Raw genomic sequence first — 11,073 nt, 5'->3', positions numbered from 1 at the left:
AAGAGACAGGGTCTCTTTATGTTGCCCAAGCTGGTCCTGAACTCCTAGTCTCAAGCGATCCTGCCTCAGCCTTCTAAAAATGCTGGGATTACAGATCTGAGCCACTTCACCTGACCTACTTCTGTCTATTCTTGATACCGCTCCTAAATTAGTATTTTTAAATGATGTTTTGTCCATGTTAATTGACTCTCCAAAATGTCTGTCAGCTGCCAAAGAACTGATAGTTACATGTATTGGCCAGAACAAGTTGTACTCCTTAGCCTGACGATGTACTGCTTTATCAGGAGACCTGGCTTTCAGTCATCCGTTTCTTCAACAAATGCTAGCTAAGTTTCCATTCTGTACCAAGCTTTGTCCTAAGTGTTGGGAATATAAGTGAACAAGAGAGACAGTCATTGCCTTCTGTGAACTTGCTGCGTGGTGGGGAAGACAGCCAATTAGATGAACAATTATAGCTCAGGGTGATGAGTGTTGTCATACAGTCAGTTCATGGGGGTTGTAGAAGGCCTGAGGCAGAGGCAAACTTGGGGTGCGTGGATACAAAACAAGTGTCAGAGAAGGCTTTCCTGGGTAAAGAACTTTCAACTTCATTTCCCATTATTTCCCTTTTGCAACTTTCTGTTGCATTATTCATCATTCTTTCCATATCTTATCTTTCCCTCAAGGTCCCTGTTAAGTTTCTTCCCAGATCTCACGCTCCTGGTGGTCATGTTCTTCTCAGCTCTGATTGTATTACTAATTGGCACAGGGACTATGCTAACTTGAATTTATGTATGTGTGCATACACGTGTACGTACACACCCATTAATTTGAATCATACAAAAATTACAGAATATTTAACCATTTTTAGCCCACAAAAATGGTAATTCCATATGGTTCAACCATATGACTTGAAAACTTTCCCTAGAGCTATCTCTATATAAATCCCTATACAAACTTACAGTTTAGCTTGAAGATACAAACTTATAAGCAGCCCCACAAATGCTCTGTCATATTTCCCACAGAGTCAAAAAAGTGTAAATTCTCATTTACATATTTTACATCTGATCACATGTACACATATAAACCCAAAAAATGACAAACTCATTCACAAATGTCCTCATCTAGTATACACCCAATATGCACACACGAAACCGACAGATGCACGAGATGCTAATCCACACTCTCTCACACACACTCATTATAACCAACACATGAGTGTACACAGAGACCCCCACACATATGCTTGCATACACACATTCATACCCAGATATAACCAGAACAATTCTCAAACTTAACAAAGCCAGGCACGTGGGCACCCTCAGGGGAGAATTTCACCCATTCACTTCTACCCTGTGTTTTTGCAGATCTAAGAGATCAGATAACAAGGTGATACGACTCTGTTTAAAATAGGGATGCATAAGCTCTGAGCAAGAATCCGGAGAACTCTCCTGTGAGTAAAGAGCTTATGCTCTAAGGCACAGAATCTGTAACATTTACCATGGCTACTCAAAGGCCTTTTAGGACTTATGCCCTCGTAAGGTTAATGAGGTATTAGTGTCCCCTGATCCAGGGAAGACCTTTTTGTTGTTGTTTTGAGTCCCTGGCAGGTCAACTTTCCTGCTGGGTCCAGGAAGATGAAAGCCAGATGGAGAAGGTGGGCTGGTAGCAGTTATTGATGTAAATTACGACAAGCAGCAGCCAGTTGTCTTAGGTAGACATTGCAGTGGCAGGGAACTGGCTGTAGCTGATTGAAATCTGAGAGTACAGGGAGGGAAGACTCATTGAGGGAAGACTCGTTGGGGGGTGTGGAGGGGGTGGGCTCTGTTCCTCTGTTGCATGAGCAAAGCTTCTCCGGCTCCAGTTTCCCTCTGGCTTGTTTCCCCGCCACGCTGTCTTCGTCTGGTTTCCATGGACACCAAGAGCTATCACAGGCACAGCACAAGAAACCCTGAGCGGAGAAAAACATCAGGCCAGGGCTGCGTTTTTAGCTCTTAGGCCCTGTGAAAATTAGGAAGGAACGGTTTCTATAAACTTTTTCAAAGTGTGACATATGATAGAAGAGCATTATACAGGTCATTAGTGTGTGGCCCTCTGAATTCTCATGAAGTGAATACACCTATGTAACCCCAACTCAGATCAAGATCTAGAACATGACCAGCTCCCAGACACCTCCTTATAGCCCTCTTCCATCCCTATCCCCGAAATAACCAGAATCCTGACTCCTCACTCACTGATTAGTTTGATCTGGTTTGAACTTTATATGATTGGAATCATACAGTAATACTCTTTTGTGCCTACCTTCTTCAACACATCATTACATCTGTGAGATTCCCAGCAGAAGCATGGTATTGTATAGCAATGATTTAGAGTTCCATTGTTTAAGAATATATCACTACGCCAGGCGCGGTGGCTCACGCCTATAATCCCAGCACTTTGGGAGGCCAAGGCGGGCGGATCATGAGGTCAAGAGATCGAGACCATCCTGGCCAACATGGTGAAACCCCGTCTCTACTAAAAGCACAAAAAATTAGCCGGGTATGGTGGTGGGTGCCTGTAGTCCCAACTTCTCGGGAGGCTGAGGCAGGAGAATTGTTTGAAACCGGAAAACGGAAGTTGCAGTGAGCCTGGATCATGCCACTGCACTCCAGCCTGGTGATGGAGCAAGACTCTGTCTCAGAAAAAAAAAAAAAAAGAATATATGACTATGTATCCACTCCTCCACTGCTGGACAAATGAGTTGTTTCCAAGTTTTACTAATAGTAGTGCTACAAATATTCTGGTGCAAAGTGTATATCTGATAAAGAATATATATGTAGACTATATAAAGATTTTTACAAATCAATAAGAAAAAAAAGCAACTCAATAAAATATTAGATAATTGAACACTTTTTTTTTTAGACTAATGAGGTTGAGTGCCTTTTCATATTTTCACTTTCTAAGAGGTATAGACCTAAGAGTTTAATTGCTTTGTCATAGAGTACCTCTGTTACCCAGGCTGGAGTGCAGTGGTGGAGTCATGGATCACTGCAGCCTCAACTTCTTGGGCTCCGGTGATCCTCCCACCTCAGCCTCCCAAGTAGCTGGGATCACAGGCCTACGCCACCATGCCCAGCTAATTTTTGTATTATTTGTAGAGATGGGATCTCCCTAATGCTGCCCAGGCTGGCCTTGAACTCCTGGACTCAAGTGATCCTGCCTGCTGCCTCCCAAAGTACTGGGATTACAGGTGTGAGCCATTGTGCCAGGCAACAGGTACTTCATATAAGAAGAAACAACCCTTAAAAATATGAAAAGGCACTCAACCTCATTAGTCACCAGGGAAATGCAAATTAAAACTACAATTAGATACCACTACAAATGTCTAAGGAAGGCTAAAATTAAAAGACTAGCAAAATTGAGGGGACAATGAGAATTTGGAACAGCTGGAACTTTTCATTCACTGTTGGTGGGAGTGTAAGTTGACAGCTACTTTGGAAAATTGTTTGGCAGTACCAACCAAAGCTGAACAGACCTACCCTATGACAAAGCGATCCAACGCCTGAGTTTATATCCCTTAGAAATGTGAGTATTGTATAAGTAACGTTGATGAACTTTAACTGCAAAATGTTAAAACTGAGTCAAGCTGCTAATATGCATAATCAATCAGCAGCAGACTGATCATTTAAAATCTTCTTTCAGGGCTGGGCACAGTGGCTCATGCCTGTAATCCCAGCACTCTGGGAAGCCAAGGCGGGTAGATCACCTGAGGTCAGGAGTTCAACACCAGCCTGGCCAACACATTAAAACCTTGTCTCTATTAAAAATACAAAAATTAGCCAGGGGTGGTAGCACACACCTGTAGTCGCAGCTAGTCAGGAGGCTAAGGCAGGAGAATCACTTGAACCTGGGAGGCAGAGGTTGCAGGGAGCTGAGATCACACCACCACACTTCAGCCTGGGTGACAAGGTGAGACTCTGCCTCAAAAAAAATAAAATCTTCTTTCAGTTGTCCATTATAAGCAACATTGTTGGCTAGATGTGGTAGCTCACACCTGTAATCCCAGCACTTTGGGAGGCTGAGACAGGAGGAAAACTCAAGACCAAGAGTTCAAGACCAGCTTGGTCAACATAGCGAGGCCTTGTCTCTGCAGAAAAGAAAACGAAATTAGCCTGGCATGGTGGTATGTGACTGTAGTCCTCGCTACTCAGGAGACGGAGGTGGGAGGATTCTTTGAGCCTAGGAGGTTGAGGCTATGGTGAGGTATGGTCATACCACTACACCCTACCCTAGGTGACTGAGTGAGACCCTGTGTCTAAAAAAAGTAAAACAAAAATCAACATTGTTTGCAATTTTGAATTGTTATCCACAATGTTTTTTTTTTTGAGACAAGGTCTCGTTCTTTCACCCAGGCTGGAGTGCAATGGCTCAGTCCCAACCCAGTGCAACCTCTGCCTTCTGGATTCAAATAATCCTCCCACCTCTGCCTCCAGACCAGGTGGGACTACAGGTGCCTGCTACCACACTCGGAATATTTTTGTATTTTTTGGTAGAGATGGGGTCTCATCATGTTGCCCAGGCTGGTCTTGAACTCCTGACCTCAAACAATACACCAACCTCGGCCTCCCAAAGTGCTGGAATTACAGCTTGCACCCGGCCAATCCACAACTTTTCGATATTGTCTCTGCTATAGCTAGTGCTCGACTTACGACCACGATTGGTTCCGACAGACCGGTCGTAACACGATTTGATCGTAAGTTGAGTAGGCTATATGCACACAGAGATGGTAGTGCTGCCGGAAGCTGGTCTGCATTATCGTACGCCCGGCTGGGCAACGTTTGCGCTGCCAGACGTGGAGCAGTCGCGGCTAGTGATTATGGTCGTAAAGTCGAATGGTTGTAAGTTGCATAGGTCATAAGTCAATCAATACCTGTATATATTTACCCAAATTGTTCAAGAGAGCTGGGTTAAAAAGTAGAGCCCTGTGCCATAGCTCTAAAGATTTCCCTCTTTTCTTTTCTTTTCTTTCCCTTCTCCCTCTCCCCTCCTCTCCCCTCCACTTCCCTACCCTTCCCTTCCCTTTCCTACATTTTTATTAGGCAATTGGATGCCATTAACTGCAACTAGATATGCAGGTGGAAACACTGGTTTGTGCCAAAATCTCCTCTCCATGAGGAGCCAGAATGGTATGGCTGGAGAACCTCAAGATCTAGAGAAGGGCATTTTAGGAAGAGGCCTATATACAAAGGCCATGAGCTGCATGTGAACTTGGCATTCAAAGAACAGAAGGAAGATAGCATTTGAGCACTTCCAGTAATCCTCTAGGTACCTCAGAATGTCTCCCAAGAAATTGGCACCTTGCTCTGAGCTCAATTTTTTCTTGGTTGGGTTAATAATAATTTCCTTTCTTTCTTTTCTTCTCTTTTTTTTTGAGACGGAGTCTCCCTGTCACCCAGGCTGGAATGCAATGGCGCAATCTCGGCTCATTGCAACCTCCACTTTCTCCTGCCTCAGCCTCCCGAGTAGCTCGGGTTACCTGTGTCCGCCACCATGCCCAGCTAATTTTTTGTGTCTTTAGTAGAGACGGGGTTTCACCATGTTGGTCAGGCTGATCTCAAACTCCTGACCTCATGATCTGGTTAATGATAATTTTCTACCTGTCCATATTACTGAATATCACTTGTTATGTATTCCTCATTGCTACATTCCACTGCTTGTTGGCATCTTTGCTTCATTGTCTTGGCACTTTCAAGATGGCTCAATCCCACGGCTGGCAAGGTGGTGCTGCTTGTCATATGGGAGCTCAGCTGTGGTTGTGGGTGTGAGTGGGAAGCTCCAGTTTCTCTCTCCATGGTCCTCTCCATGAAGAGCTGGAATCGTCACAGTTTGGTGGCTAGATTCCAAAAGTGAGCATTTCAAGAGAACCAGAAGGAAATCGCATTGCCTTTTATGACTTAGTTTTGGAGGTGGCATAACGTCACTAACACCATAGTTACAATTCCACCCAGATTCAAGGCAGAGAAACATAGATCTGTGAAGAGGAGACTCATGCTCATTCTTAGAATTTCATATGGGAACCTTGAAGACATTATGCTAAGTGAAATAAGCCAGCCATTCTACTCACATGAGGTGGCTAGAGTACTCAAATTCATGGAGACAAAAGTAGAATGATGGGCGCCAGGGGCTGGGGGGAGGAGAGAAGGAGTTAGTGCTCAGTGGGTATGGAGTGTCAGTTTGGGAAGATGAAAAAGTTCTGGAGACAGATGGCAGTGATGGTTGTACAACAATGAGAATGTGCCTAACGCCACTGAGCTACACATTTTTAAATGGTTAAAATGATACATTTTATGTTATGTGTATTTTGCCACTATGTACAAAAGGTCATATGAAATGGGAGATGCTGTCACAGCCATTTTTGGAAAAGATGAACCCTCACACACTCTTTTGGATGGTCTGTAGTAGGATGAGCACATGGATGTCTACACGGAAGCATAATATGCCCGCAGACTCAGAACTAAAATCCTCTACCCTAATAAGGAAGGCAGAAAGCCTCAGCGGAGTCAGGGGTCCAAGGTTCTCACATTGTTCAAGAGACTCATCCTCATGCCAGGTGCTTCTCCAAGATTTTTACTCCCTTTTACCATCAGCCTGGTTTCTATGACTCCTCAGAATCTCCCAGTAGTTGGTTTTTTTTCCTTCCTTCCTTCCCTCCTTCCCTGCCCTCCCCACTTCTCCTTCTCTCTCTTTCTCTCTCTCTCTTTCTTGAGGAAGAGTCTCACTCTGTTGTCCAGGCTGGAGTGTGATGGCACAATCTCAGCTCACTACAACTTTTGGCTCTTGGATTCAAGCAATCCTCCCACCTCAACCTCCCTAGTAACGAGGATTACAGGTGTGCACCTTCACACTCAGCTAATTTTTGTATTTTTAGTACAGATGGGGTTTTGCCATGTTTTGCAGGCTAGTCTTCAACTCCTAACCTCAAGTGATTTGCCTGCCTTGGCCTCCCAAAGTGCCAGAATTAGAGGCATGAGCCACTGCGCCCAGCCCTGTTACTGTTTTTTAATCAGTGGGAGAGTTCATCGAAAGGGTTTACGCTACCATACTGGAAGCAAAACTCCTTAAAAAATTGAATTTGTAGTTAAAAAACTTTCCCACAAAAACTTGGTCACTGAGAGGAATTGTTACCAACTTTTCCGTGTGTATATTAGTTTTCTATTGCTGTATAACAAATTACCACAAATTTAACAGTTTCAAACAATAGACATTACACATCTTGAAGTCCTATAAGTCAGAAGATCAGGCATACAGAGGGTTCTCTAGCCCAGAAATCTCACAAGGGGCCAGGATGGTGGCTGATGTCTGTAACCCCAGCACTTTGGGAGGCCGAGATGGGAAGCTCATTTGAGGCCTGGAATTTAAGACTAGCCTGGGCAATATAGTGAGACCTTGCCTCTACAAAGAATAATTAGCCAGGCATGGTGCTACACACCTGTAGTCACAACTACTCAGAAGGCTGAAATAGGAGGATCACTTGAGCCCAGGAGGTCAAGGCTGCAGTGAGCTATGATTTTGCCACTGCATTCCAGCCTGGGCAACAGAAAGAGCCTGTTACCAAAAAAAAAAAAAAAAAAAAAAATAGGTCGGGCACAGTGGCTCATGCCTATAATCCTAGCATTCTGGGAGGCCAAGGCAGGTGGATCACTTGAGGCCAGGAGTTTTGAGACCAGCCTGCACAACAGGGCAAAACTCTATTTTTACTAAAAATACAAAAATTAGCTGGGTATGGTGGTGCACACCTGTAATCCTAGCTACTGGGGAGGCTGAGGTGGGAGGATTGCTTGAATCCAAGAGGCAGAGGTTGCAGTGAGCTGAGATTACACCACTGCACTCCAGCCTAAGCAATGGAGCGAGACTCTGTCTGAAAAAAGAAGTCTCACAAGGCTGCAACGAAGGTAGCAGACAGCTGGGTTGTCATCAGAGCTCAGGACCTCCTATCAAGCTCATTCAGGTATTTGGCAGAATACAGTTACTTCTGGTTGTAGGACTGAGGTACCCATTTTCTTGCTGTTGGCTGGGTTACTGTCGGCTCCAAGAGGCCACTCTCAGGTCCTTGCTAAGTGTCCCCTTCCATCCTGGAGAACCTTCCTCCTATCCATTGCTTCTCACATTGTTAATATCCCTTGCCAGGAAAAGCCCTATCCTACTTAAGGACTCATCTGATTGGGTCAGGATAATATCCTTAGTGTAAAAAAAACTGATTTGGGAGCTTAATTACCAAAATCCCTTTGTAGCAGCACACAAGTTCGTGTTTGATTAACTGGGAGAGGTACGTGTGTACCAGGAGCCAGGAATCTTGGAGGCCATCTTAGAATTCGGCCTACCACAGTATGCCAGTTAGATTTCATTTATTTGTATTTTAAGAGCTTCATTTTCTAAAGTATATAATAAGATATGGATGGTTATAACTATAGTTACAGTTTGCCTCAAAAATAATCTGGGATGAGAGTGGGATATAGATGAAACAAGATTGATCCATGTTGATAAGGTGGAAAACGAGTGTTCATTATTCTCCCTACTTTTGCTAATATATGAATTTTGGGCCAGGCACCACTGCTCATGCCTGTAATCCCAGCACTTTGGGAGGCCAAGGCAGAAGGGTCACTTGAGCTCAGGAGTTTGAGACCAGCCTGGGAAACATGGTGAAGCCCTGTTTTTTTTAAAAAAAAAGTCGCACAAATTATTCAAGAGCATAGAATTTTTTAAACTTTCAAATATGTGTGTGTTGGTGGGTATTTTTGGGGACAAAGTCTTTGTCTGTCACCCAGGCTGGAGTGCAGTGGTAAGATCATAGTTCACTGTAACCTTGAACTCCTGGGCTCAAGTGATCCTCCCACATCAGTCTTCCAAGTAGGTAGGATTGTAGGTATGTGCCACCACAACTGGCTAATTTTTAAATTTTATTTTTGTAGAGACAGGGTCTCACTATGTGGCCAGGGCTGGTCTTGATCTCCTGGCCCCAACAGATCCTCCCACTTCCACTTCTGAAAGTGCTGAGATTACAGACACAAGCCACAAGTGGCACCTGACCTATAATGCAAGTATAACATTAATATCTAAACCAGGTAAAGGTAGCATAAAATTACTTTAGTATTAATAATATTACTTACTTCCAACATTACTTAAGAATATACGTGCAAAAATTCTCAAAATGTTACCTTACAAAATTTGGCAATATATAACAAAGTAAATGTACATTTACCTTTGATCCAGTAATTCCTTTTTTTAAAAGAAATTTACCTTGAAGACATATCCACAATAATACAAAAATACCTAAATGCCCCTAAATATATTGACAGAAAAAAATGTATATACATACAATGGGATATTGTGCTATGTAGTTGTAAAAAAAGGAGAATGGCCTTTTTTACATAATAGTGAAATAGCATGCAGTCCTTCCCAGGATATATTGTTAAGTGTAAAAGCAAATTTCAAAATTGTGCACACACAATGTTACCTCTTCGTGTCAGAAAGAAGGAAAAATGAGAAAATATACATATAACTGTTCATTTTTTATAGAAAGAAACACAGGAAGGAGTAAACCACAGTCTACATGATTGATTGCCCACAGGAGGTAGGTGGGAAGGGGTGAAAGGGATTGGAATGAAGAGTGAAAGTGACACTCATGTGGGTACACAGATTGTATTGCTTTAACTTTGAATCTGTTAATGTTTTACATACCCAAAAAACTTAATAAAGTCCATAACCATAAGGGGCAAAAAACTGAAACTAAAATACAAAAGAAACAAATGAGCTTAATTGTATATTGAATGGAAACCATAACCATACTGAAGAAGGAAAAACTGGATTAACCCAACATTTGAACACAATATTTATACTACATGACAAACTCTATTTGTCAGTTTTGGACAAAAAGTCATAAACAAATATTGAACTCTAGTTCAAAGAGCTTTTGCTTTTTAAAAATTCTATGGGTTAGCAACTCCAAACCTACTTCATATTAGTGTAGGATTGAGCAAATGAGTAAATATATTGAGGATAAAGGGAGCCAGGTTTCTCACTGTTGAAGCAAGGAATCATAATATGGAAAGGGAGAAGACTAGAACAAATCCCGTTATGCTAAAATGCATTGGTATTATCCATGTGAACTATATTTTAATAAATGGATTTAGATGCATGTATATATATATACAGCTAGTGCTCAACTTACGACCATAGTCAGGACTGCAGACCGGTTGTAACACGATTTGATCGTAAGTTGAGTAGGCTATATGTACGGTTGAAATGGTGCACGCGGAGATGGTAGTGCTGCCAGAGGCTGGTCTGCACTGTCCTATGCCCAGCTGGGCAACATTTGCACTGCCAGACGTGGAGCAGTCGTGGCTAGCGATTGTGGTTGTAAAGTTGAATGGTCATAAGTTGCATAGGTGGTAAGTCGATCAATACCTGTATGTGTTTCTTTTTTGGGTCAATCAACTGAAAGGTCCAAAAGCAAAGACACTCTAATACTACTGAGCACACCTAGCACCCAGATCTTGGTTTCTAAATACCATCCTCTATTAAAAGGATCCTCGGAAGCCGGACTTGTTGCTGTGCTAAGAAAGAAAGTACTAAACAAACAGAAACAAAAATAACAAAAAAAGGTGGAGACATATCAAAAGGACATAGGAGCCAACCTGAGTATCAAAATAAATAATATTCATGGAGTAAAATAAGCATATATAAGGTCATACTGATATAAATGAATGAATGAGAAAACTTTTCCTTATGGTAGAATACCAAGTAATAAACACAAATGGAATGACAGAGTTGGAAAATCACCGTATTGCATCCATCATAGTAACAATCTCTTCAGCCATAAGTAATCATTGGTTCTAAAAATTTGTGGGTGAAAGTACAATGAAGAAAGGATAGCCATATTATCTCCAAGTACCCCTTTACAAATTACATATTACAAAGGGAAAAGTCACTTTGGATTAGCCTCATGAACCCCACCTTAACCAATGAACTAAACTAAGCATCATTAATAAATGGAAAACATTGGCATCTCAACTGACATAATGCCCAAAAAAGGATGCCATATCTTTTTTTTTTTTT

General features: G+C 42.4%; 1 long non-coding RNA gene across 1 annotated transcript in view; it reads right to left on the bottom strand.

Moving 5' to 3' along the window:
* Window positions 1-9,001: 9,001 nt before the first annotated feature.
* The window catches only part of LOC108303259, a 9,135-nt gene continuing 7,063 nt past the window's right edge, over window positions 9,002-11,073 (bottom strand). Inside the window, exon 3 of the long non-coding RNA XR_001824755.2 lies at window positions 9,002-9,045. This is a non-coding gene — a long non-coding RNA (uncharacterized LOC108303259). The remainder of the gene's footprint in view (window positions 9,046-11,073) is intronic.

This window comes from Cebus imitator, unplaced genomic scaffold, assembly GCF_001604975.1.
Source record: "Cebus imitator isolate Cc_AM_T3 unplaced genomic scaffold, Cebus_imitator-1.0 Scaffold1, whole genome shotgun sequence".
NCBI classification, from domain to species: Eukaryota; Metazoa; Chordata; class Mammalia; order Primates; family Cebidae; genus Cebus; species Cebus imitator.
The sequence above is the reverse complement of the archived record's forward strand: the minus strand, read 5'-3'. Positions and strand labels throughout refer to the sequence as shown.